The following is a 10,543-nucleotide window of genomic DNA, read 5'->3' as shown; positions in this document are numbered from 1 at the left end:
ATCAAAGAGTTCCCACGAGATTTTGAAAAACCTAAATCCATTCGGACGAAGTCGCGGGCGTCAGCTAGTAGGTCTCATCAGAATCCAGGGGCTTCTAGGACTCGTTTGATGTCGTCTGCCCAGCTAATGGAGGGTATTCCAACATGTAGTATCCGTTGCGAGGTCGCCATTCCTGCACCTTGGGACCCCTCGTCAATCGGTTTTTCGAACTATGTGCCGTCCATTACCACTTCAGCTTCACAACTCGCTGAAGGTATAATGCGAAAGTGTGTCTGTCTGTCTGTCTGTTACGTTTTCACGGCCCAACCGCTGAACCGATTTTAATGGGTATAGACATGGGATTCATCCCGGGGAAGGACATAGGCTCCTTTTTATCCCGGAAAATCAAAAAGTTTGTACGGGATTTAAAAAAAAACGAAATCCACGCGGGCGAAGCCGCGAGCATCCTCTAGTAGACAATATTCGTAATTATGACACTCAATTTTAATTCAATAAAGGGTGGATTTTACTATAATCGCTAAGTGAACTTTATCCGAAGAATAAGGTCATTTTGAGAGATTTCCGATACGAAAACTGTTATCTATATCTATACTAATAAATAAAATTGGAGTGTCTGTCTGTAATTTCGAAATAACTACCACTTATTAAGGTCATATGGTTATTTGAACGATACCATAACTGAATCACACGTTTTTAAAATTTTTGTCTGTCTGTCTGTCTGTCTGTCTGTCTGTCTGTTTGAAAACGCTAATCTTCAGAACGGCTGAACCGATTTTAACGGGATTTTCACATACAAGTAGAGGATTGACCAGGGTGTAACATAGGCTACTTTTTTAACCGACTTTCAAGAAGGAAGTTGTGTTTTTCTACCTATGTACACCGAAATCTCCGAAATTTCTAAACCGATTTGCGTCATTTCTTTTTTAATCGATAGAGGAACTTTGTGACATTGTTTCATACAAAATTGGATTCCAACTCCTCAATCCTGATGCTGCAGGGGATCTGACCAATCCACGCGGGCGAAGCTGCGGGCATCAGCTAGTGTAAAATAATCGAAATTCCCAATATCAATAATATTTGTGTTATTGAAAAATCGCTCCTAAAACAAATAAAATAAAGTACACTTTTTTATTTTAATAGGTACTGTTAATAAATAAAAATGGTTTTAGTAGGTATTTAAAAATAATTAGAAAAGAATTCGATTGCCGAAACCCGGGATTGAACCGGGGACCTTTAGATCTTCAGTCTAACGCTCTCCCAACTGAGCTATTTCGGCGATGATTGTGTTATGGAAATTACAATAATTAATATATTATTATAAGTTATAACTCTTCCAAAATTTAAATACGACTATCGAGCCACAGTGACTTGATGTATAAAGTACGCGACAGGTTGAGATGGCAATCGGGGTATGAGGCGGAGGGACAACTCGCACACCCGCATGCCACCCACGCTCGGATATCTCACACTCGGATTGCCATCTCGACCGGTCGCCTACTAGGTATAGCTCGTCTTCTTCTTCTTCTTTCTGGGCTGGTTTCCGCAAACGTTTCCGTCTGTTGTTCTCGCTCCAGAAGCCAAGTAGACCGCCCAGGTTGCCGAGGGCTTCATGAAGTGAGATTGGGGATCCCAAATGGCGTTCTCGTTGTTCTGCCACCGGCCACGCCCGTGCATTCCAGGAGCACGTGCGTCGGTGTCTCATCGACCTCCATGCAGGCCCTGCACAGAGGACGGTCGGTAACACCTATATAACAAAAAGGTGTTTGTTTAGTGGGCTAAGCCCTGTTATGAGTCCCACCACCTTCCTAAGTTCACCTTCGTCCAGGCGGAGTAGTTTGTTAGTTTAGTTGTTGGTCTATTTTGTTGATCTGGTTGGTTGGTTAGGGAAAGCCTCTTTGGCTTGCCTGCAGTCAGTTGCGATTTGTACTCACTGAAGGGTATGGGTACGATAATCTCTGGCCCTGTCACGTTCAGCGTGCCTTACGTACTAATATGACCGCTGCCTCATTTGCCTGGTCCCCATCATGTCCTGGCGAGTGTTTCCAGAGCCTTGTGGCAGTCTTGTATGAGTTCATAGCTCGTCTTGTCTGCTTGCTTGTTTTTTTAAGCCCTAAGATAAGGCAGTGCTAAGTTGATATAGCGAATATTTTGCTCCACTCTCGCTTATATTGCTGTTACGAAGTTTCGAGTACTTAAACCACCCAGAAACTTTATCTACTTACCACCAACTCAATAATAATAAATAATTAATTCATACTAAAATTATAAATGCGAAAGATTGTCGGTGTGTCTGTCTGTCTGTCTGCTAGCTTTTCATGGCCCATTTGTTTGATATACATAGGCAACTTTTTAGGCTACCCGAATAACCAAAAAGTTCTCACGGGATTCTTAAGTCCATTCGTTAAACCGATTTTTATAAAAATTAGTAGGTAAGTACCTACAGAGATGGCTTGTATCCCAGCGCCTGACATAGGCTACTTTTCATCACGGAGAATCAAAGAGTAGGTATCCACAAGATTTTTAAAAAGCTATATCGACACCGAAGTAGTCGCGGGCATCGTCTAGTAATATAATCAGCACTTAAAACCTATTCTACTGCACATATCAATGTATTTTTAATTTTATCTTCCCTTCCAGCGTTAAAACTTAATTCGTCTAAAGGCCACCTTGACTGGCGACTCTCCAATTTGGGCTGGGAGCCGCCGCGGGACGCAGGTAGCTTCATTAATTGAGTATTAAACACGTATCGGCACAAAAAGGCCAGAGCATAAAGACAATGAATTTCACCTACCTTGATAACTTAATTTGGAAGAGCTTTCTCTGAAGAGGGAATTGCATGGAGTAGGTAGTCGAAATCCAAAATTTTGGAAGAAGCATTCAATCCAGAAGGAACTGACTGACTGCCATATACCTATAGGTACCTACGTCTCTGTATTTTTAGGAAGTCTACGCCTTCGTTAGAGAGAAAACCTACAAATTTTGATTCCTTGTACAATTCAAAGCGCCGCGCCCCATGGAGGGCGCTCTGAATTGGCACAATAATAACCTGTCAATTTGTAGCACACCTCTTCCAGTGTATAATATTTATGTCCCTTTCTTCCCTATGCAGCATAGGTAAGTATATTCTTCCCTATAGATGACGGCTATTACGAAATCAAAGCCCGGATAAAAAGCAGGTTAGATAATAAATTGAAGCAGCATAATATTATATTATGTGAAAATCTTTAAGTACATCTATTAGTCCTAAAATGGAGGTACATTGGAGTATATTGTAAGTAGCCTACTTAGGTATAATCATCAATTTTGTTTCCGTAATTGTGAAAAAAAATCGAGTTGCAAAAAAATATATTCGGAGTCTATTTCATGACATTCACTGTTCAAAAAAAGTTGATCTTCGTCGGCGTCGTTTGAGGGAAAAACGTCTTATAATAATAGCGATCTTACGTTAAAATGTTACGGACTCTACCTACAACGGTGATCCGGTAGAGATAAGAGATTTATGGGCAAAAACTGTTTCATAACTTATTCACATTGCTTGTAAATTATTAAGCTTTTAGGCTTAAATTGATTGATATTAATATCCTCCAAGAATCAGTTGTTTAACAGATTTAAATTTTTGGCAGTAATTTTCTACTTTTGACACAAAAACAAGATAATATTGCATTTTTGTTTAACTGTTGATTTTGTTGATTTGTTAATTAAGTTGTTTGTAAGATGACCTGTTATCGGTCTACTCTATGAATTCTTATCCTAATTTTTGGCAAACAAATTATCACATTCCATCAGATGTGATTGTGGTCAAGCGCTTGCCTATGTTGAATTAAAAAAAATGGGGAAAAAAACATTCGTTGGTGGGCCGTATAATTTGACATTCGCAAAACATTTTACCAAATATCGTGTTGAGGCGGCAATTTTGGCCCACAAGTCTGAGATCCGGCCGCTTGAATCTATAGACCTACTATCTGTTTTCTTTGATAAAACTTTTTTTTTCAATGATACATGTTCGTAGAATAGATTACAGCAGGGTTGCCTGGCTAATTTAGCCGCAATCTTCCTTCATTTACCCACGCCCACTATGTCTTAAAAGTGGAAAGTTCATGTGAAAATGCGGTCATGGCATATATTATAACTCAAAATTTAAAAAACCCTAACACAAAATCCTCTTTAAGAAAACTAGAAAAGAGCTGATAACTTTCAAACGGCTGAACCGATTTTCTTCGATTATAGCTAAGAACAGTCTCGATCAAGTCACCTCTCGAACAAAAAAAAACTAAATTAAAATCGGTTCATTCGTTTAGGAGCTACGATGCCACAGACAGATACACAGATACACATATACACACGTCAAACTTATAACACCCCTCTTTTTGGGTCGGGGGTTAAAAATAGGGGTGTACCAAGGGCTAACAATCATGGAAATAGGAAGTAGGTACATAACTAGTAGGTGGTTCCGATTTCTATGCTAACAATCGAATAAAAAAATTGAAAAAACACAGTATAACTTTATTAAATCTGTAACTTCTAAATTACTAGGAGAGCACCAATGCAGTGTTTGTCAACTTAAACATAAAGCTACCAATAGGTGTCGCTGTAGAACTTTACATCGGGCTAAATCAGCGTGTAGGTTTGCATAAAACTGAGATAGAAGTGGTACTATCTCAGTATCTCTAACAATAACCTTCGAATAAACAACCTAATATAATTTTTGGCTTGATACCGCTTCTGGTATCAATTAATTTATAATTCTGATTAGTTGATTCCCGCGGCTTTGACCGCCCGGATTTACGATTTTTAAAATCTCGTGGAAACATTTTATTTTCCAAGACAAAAAATAGTCTATTCGTTGTATGCCCGTCCCCGGGTGCAAGGTGTTAGGTGTCTCTGTACCAACAAAAACATTTAAATTATAAATAGATGATTCTTTAAAAGCCCGTGGGATCACCACGAGGTAGGAATGCAATTCCTTAGAGCACCAGGGTTGAGGAGTTGGGTCCTCGAGTTTAACAACAAAGTCTTTACTTGGCAGGCCAATATCAATTTATAATCGTAGTTTCTAAATCCCATCAGTTTTAGTGGTCAGGTCCCCTGCAGCATCAGGATTGAGGTGTTGGAATCCAATTTTTTAATGGGATCTTGTCGCAAAGTTTCTCTATCGATTTAACAGGGCTCTCTCCGTCACTTACTCCATACAATCGTAGTTCCAATTACATTTGAATATTAAGCAACCAAAGTCCATAAAATTTTGCAGACATAATTAAACATTTTTAAGTGAAGTTATGTTAAAAATACTGATGCCCATCAAAAAGCCGGCCAACTGCGAGTCAGACTCGCGTACCGAGGGTTCGGTACTCAGATATTTTTCCGATATTTTGGAAGATAAACCAAAAACTGTTATGCATCAAAATAAATAAAAATCTGTTTTAGAATGTATAAGTAAAGTCCTTTCATATGACTTGTTATATAGTGTTAGTATATAGTAGTGTATAGTAGTGTTAGTTTTATCTTACTTAAAATATTGAAAATAGTGTATAGTGATTCTTATAATTATTTTGTATTCTATTCAATTCAAGTAATTTATGTTCAAACTCACTAGCCGCAATCAAATACCTACGACCCGTACGACCCAACAGACATTTTGAGTACCTACTGCTCCAACAGTTAACTCATCTCTCCTTTAATCGACCTGTGTTAAATATCTCGGGAAGGCATCCGTAACTAATCAATGCCTTTAATGACTTGGTATAAATCTGCCACTAATAGCGTTTTAGGGCGGCGCCCTTTAAAAGGGGTATAATTGGGCCATTTTAAGGGTGCATCGTCACCACGCACTGTTAAGGCATAGCTCCCATTAGCTACATAAAGTAATCTTTTACTCGACTACACAGGAGAGTTATGCCTAAGGCTGAACAGACTTTGTAGAAACGTTCCGGGAACTAATATCTATGCCTGTGGTTTCCAGATTTCCGTTAAAATATTCGGTTTCAAAGTTATGCGGTCTTAAAAAATTACATACAAATCTTTGAGGCCCTGTAATTTTAAAACTACATATTTTTAGAAAAATCTAAAACACTACAGACACAGATATTAGTTTGTAGAATACCTATGTCTGCAAAATTCTTTATTCTTTATTCTTTATTTATTTGCATTCATGTTTTACATCATAATAGAAAATAATTATAATATTACAACATGAAGCCCCGTCAGGGCGCTGCAAAGTGATTACATATAAATAAAATGTCACGTATATAAAAATTAAAAAATTAAAATTAAAAAAAATTAAAAAATTAAAATTAAAAAAATGTTATGGCAATTCCTAACTAATTATGTCCTATTAATTATATTATTAGTCAATCTTTAAAAATGTATCAATATTTTTTTTTTTTTTATAACTATATCGTGTTATTGAGGTCTATTCGTTCAAAAATTCTTTCACGCTGTAGAAACATTTTTGTACTAGCCATTTCTTTAGCCTTCTTCTAAATATTGTATCCTTAGTTATTCATTAATTGTGTAATTTCATGGACTTTGGTTGCTTAATATTCAAATGAAATTGGAACTACGAATGTATGAAGCGAGTGACGGAGAGACCCCTCTTAAAGCTCTTATTATGTCATGACAAGTTCAATAATGTTGGACATGGAAAACAAAAATAAACTAGAAAAAGAAAATGTTAAGCTAAAGAAAATACAGTTCCTAAAAATAAAGTTTAAAAAAATATCGTACCTACTTACCTAGTTTTAGTTTGAAATAAGTTTTCAATAAAAGTATAAGGCGCGCTTATGATTAAATTTCTTTTAATCAAGATACTGCCTCCCTTTAATGAAAGCGCCTCAATGTCTATGGCTGTCAAAAAACGATTAGGTTTTTGATTTATTTATAACACACCCTTTGTCCTTCAGAGGGTGAAATGATCAATCTCTCGAACTAAAGATACAGATAATAAAAGGTTGGTAGCTTCTATTTAATAATATTGTCGTTACGAGCACAATCATTGAAATGTAAATTCTACCGGTTATCGGAATAAAGTCAGCAAAATCATTTAAAAATTCAACTCTATTCAAAAGGAAAGCAACAATTACCTAGGTACCTACGCTTTCTATCTCAGAACTTTAAGATACACGACTGATCGAACACGGGTTCGATTTTTTCATTTGGACATACGGAGACTAAATAAAGTTTCTACTTTTTATTAACTAACATTATAAATTAAAAAAAAATATACTTAATCAAAAAAAAGTTTAAAAATCTATTAAAAATGCTCTTGAAAAAGTATAATTATACAATCGAAGATTATGTAAATGATAAAAGAGCGTGGGTTTGATGCCAGCAGCTCGCTCAAGCACTGCGCGGGACTTCATTACTGTATCTAATCTTTGAAAAAAAAAAAATTAAAATAAAAAATAAAAACCAACTTCAGTAGGTTAACAACAAACACTTATAATTAAAAATAATTATGTATACGTACAAGAGTTAATGTAGTTCTATCATAATATTGGCATATTATTGTAAATTGAATATGTACTTGAAAAGAGCAACCGCCGAGTTTCTTGCGGGTTCTTCTCGGTAGGAACGGCATTTCGAACCAGTGGTAGATTTTTTTGACGATTCAAAAGCACTTGTAAAAGTTTCATTGAATAAAATCATTTTGAATTTTGAATTTTAATATTCATATTGTTTTGGGCCTCCACATTGGCACCTGAGTGGCAGTTTTCTGTGATATTTACCTCGAGATCAAAGGCGTCGAACTACTGTCTTTCTTTATACTGTGGCATTGGCCTTAACCCTAGCCGCAACGTAGGGGCAACGCGTGACGGAATTCGAAACAATACCCCATCAACCTGCGAGCCGCACTCGTTTTGCTTTGGTGCTAACTGTTGACCGACTAGTAGCTCTACTTTATTGACTACAGGTTTTGAACATAATATAAGCAGAGTGAACAAGGGTGAGGGAACTCTCGGTTTGATTCTGAATCGACGATATTATGTCAAAAATTAGGCTATGGTGACGTAAAAAAAGGGCTACTTTAGGGCTACCTAAATGGGAAATACCTTGTAACTTGTAACCTAGCAGCTAGCGCGAAATGATAAGAATAGTCAAATCTATACTAATAAATAAAATTGAAGTGTCGTGTCTGTTTGAACGGGCTAACCTTCGGAATGGTTAAATATATTTTGACGGGACTTTCACAGACAAGTAGAGGATTAACCAAGGAGTAACATAGGCTACTTTTTTAATCGACTTTGAAAAATGGTTTTGTACCTATTAGTACACTGATATCTCCGAGATTTCTGAACCGATTTGCGTAATTTTTTTTTAATCGTTAAGGGAACTTTGCGACATTGTTTCAGGACTTCGTCTGTGTTAGTGTTAGCTGGCGGACGTGCTTTGCCTTTTTGGAGTGTTTTTTTTGTTAAAACTGACTGGTAAGCGCTCTAAGGGGGTGCCGTGCGTATGTCGGCGAGCGCCGGACCAGACGGGGTCCATACTTGTATAGTTTATCTAACTTGTTACAAGTAACTACAAACTTGACATTGACATCTTTGTAAAGCCAGACGAGAGAGAAAAAAAAAGACATTGTTTCATAAAAAATTTGGATTCCAACTCCTCAATCCTGATGCTGCAGGGCATCTGACTAATCCACGCAGGCAAAGCTGCGGGCATCATCTAGTCTGGATTATAGGTTCATTGAAGTAGGCATAGTCCGCGACAGGTCGATATAGCCCGGTGTGGGTTAGCGCGGGTGACGAGGTGCATCCCCCCGCCTCATACCCCGATTGCCATGTCGACCTGTTTCGATCTATAAGTAAAGTTTGTTCAATGCTAAAAATCGGCGATAAAAAAACACCAAGCAAAAAAGCCAACATCACGTGGTGTTCCCAGGCGGTCACCCATCCAAGTACTGACCACGCCCGATGTTGCTTAACTTCGGTGATCGGACGAGAACCGGTGTATTCAACATGGTATGGACGTTGGCATTTGGAATGTTAAAATAGTTGTACTTATATGAGTTTGTACGAACCGAAAATAAGCATCAAAATTATCGAACGTCGTCATTGAAAATTTTTTGAACCGACTCATATTTTATTTTGTTCGCATCTTGAATGCATGAGGCTAATTATTTTTTTATAATCTCGATTTAGGATCACCTTCTAAATGAAACATTTGAAAAAAATACAGTGCCATCTAGCGTTACTTTAAGGAACTGTTTAATACAATGATATTTGTATTCTAAGTTTTGCAGCGCAGCACTGTTGAAATATTATGCGTGCAACGTATTTTAATAGCTTTCGCTAGATGACGCTGTACATTAGTAAAGAGAATCAACGCTAGATGTCGCTACAATAAAGAAATTTGAAAAAATGCGCAAACTGTATAATATATTATTTTAAAAATTATTTTATGTAGAAAATCAAATACATAATTTAATAATAATAATTAAATGACACCCCTCTTTTAGTGTCGGGGGTTAATCAAAAAAAAAAAAGCAGTCATATACGTCATGTAGCATAAACATGGTGAAACTTTTATTTACAGTGCCTTTATATTTGAAGGGATAGGTAGTAGACTAAGCAATAATGGAACCACAGGAGTAGGGAATAAGAACTGATATAAAAAAAAAAACAGAAAACTCACAAAAAGATATGCCCCGGGTGAGGATCGAACTCACGACCTTAAGATTATGAGACTTACGCGCTGCCTACTGCGCTACCGAGGCTTGCGTAAGTGGGATAAAAATTAAGATAATTTACTTGCCCTTATGTAATAATACTAACATACCCTTATGTAATAATACTAATTTTATATGGGTATTGCAATAGTTATTATGGTCTAGATCAGCTATACTCTAAGTGTGTTCCGCGGAACCCTAGGGTTCCGCGATACCTCTGTAGGGGTTCCGCAAGAATTTAGAAAAAAAATCAAAACACCTCTCTCTGGTCGAACGTTTTGACTCCGCGGCCGCACGTAGGTATATTTATTTAGGTATTTATTTATTTGTATTTGTAGAAACATGTGTTACCTAGAATAGCTGGTACAATATCTCATAAGTTCGGTATCAACATTTACAATTTACAACCAATTGATGAAAAATAAAAAACAGTTTCATTACCTCCCATTAGTTAGATTTTTTCTTTTTTAATAGAATATATTCTATTATTGTATTTGCCATGTGGTAAAGTAAGTAATAATTAGTACCTAACGTTTACATTGTACTTTTATTATGCTTGTTAAAAAAGAATACACTTTTAAAAACTATTGTTTTATTGTAGGGTTCCATCAAGTAGTTTGCTTCCCAAAAGGGTTCCGTCACCAAAAAAGTTTGAGAACCACTGGTCTAGATTCTAGAAGATGATTTCAAGTATTTTGAAATCCCGTGGGAACTCTTTGATTTCCCGGAGTGAAAGTAGTCTATTACGGTTTCCAGGATTCATCTCTATAATAGCAAATAAATGATTCCTCTAGTTCGTAGACGTAGTTCTTATAAAGATCCCGTGGGAACTCTTTGATTTTCCTGGAAAAAATGTAACCCATGTCCGTCCCCAGG

At 36.9% G+C, this 10,543-nt stretch overlaps 3 non-coding genes across 3 annotated transcripts; all 3 read right to left on the bottom strand.

Moving 5' to 3' along the window:
- Positions 1 to 1,203: 1,203 nt before the first annotated feature.
- Trnaf-gaa lies at positions 1,204 to 1,276 on the bottom strand. The gene has a single exon. It is a non-coding gene; the product is annotated as a tRNA-Phe (tRNA).
- A 7,579-nt stretch (positions 1,277 to 8,855) lies between these two features.
- Positions 8,856 to 8,974, bottom strand: LOC123870609. The gene has a single exon (XR_006797113.1). It is a non-coding gene; the product is annotated as a 5S ribosomal RNA (ribosomal RNA).
- A 668-nt stretch (positions 8,975 to 9,642) lies between these two features.
- On the bottom strand, positions 9,643 to 9,715 carry Trnam-cau. Its single transcript has one exon. It is a non-coding gene; the product is annotated as a tRNA-Met (tRNA).
- Positions 9,716 to 10,543: the final 828 nt, after the last annotated feature.

Source organism: Maniola jurtina, chromosome 12, assembly GCF_905333055.1.
Source record: "Maniola jurtina chromosome 12, ilManJurt1.1, whole genome shotgun sequence".
Lineage (NCBI taxonomy): Eukaryota > Metazoa > Arthropoda > Insecta > Lepidoptera > Nymphalidae > Maniola > Maniola jurtina.
This window is presented reverse-complemented; position numbering and strand designations above follow the sequence as displayed.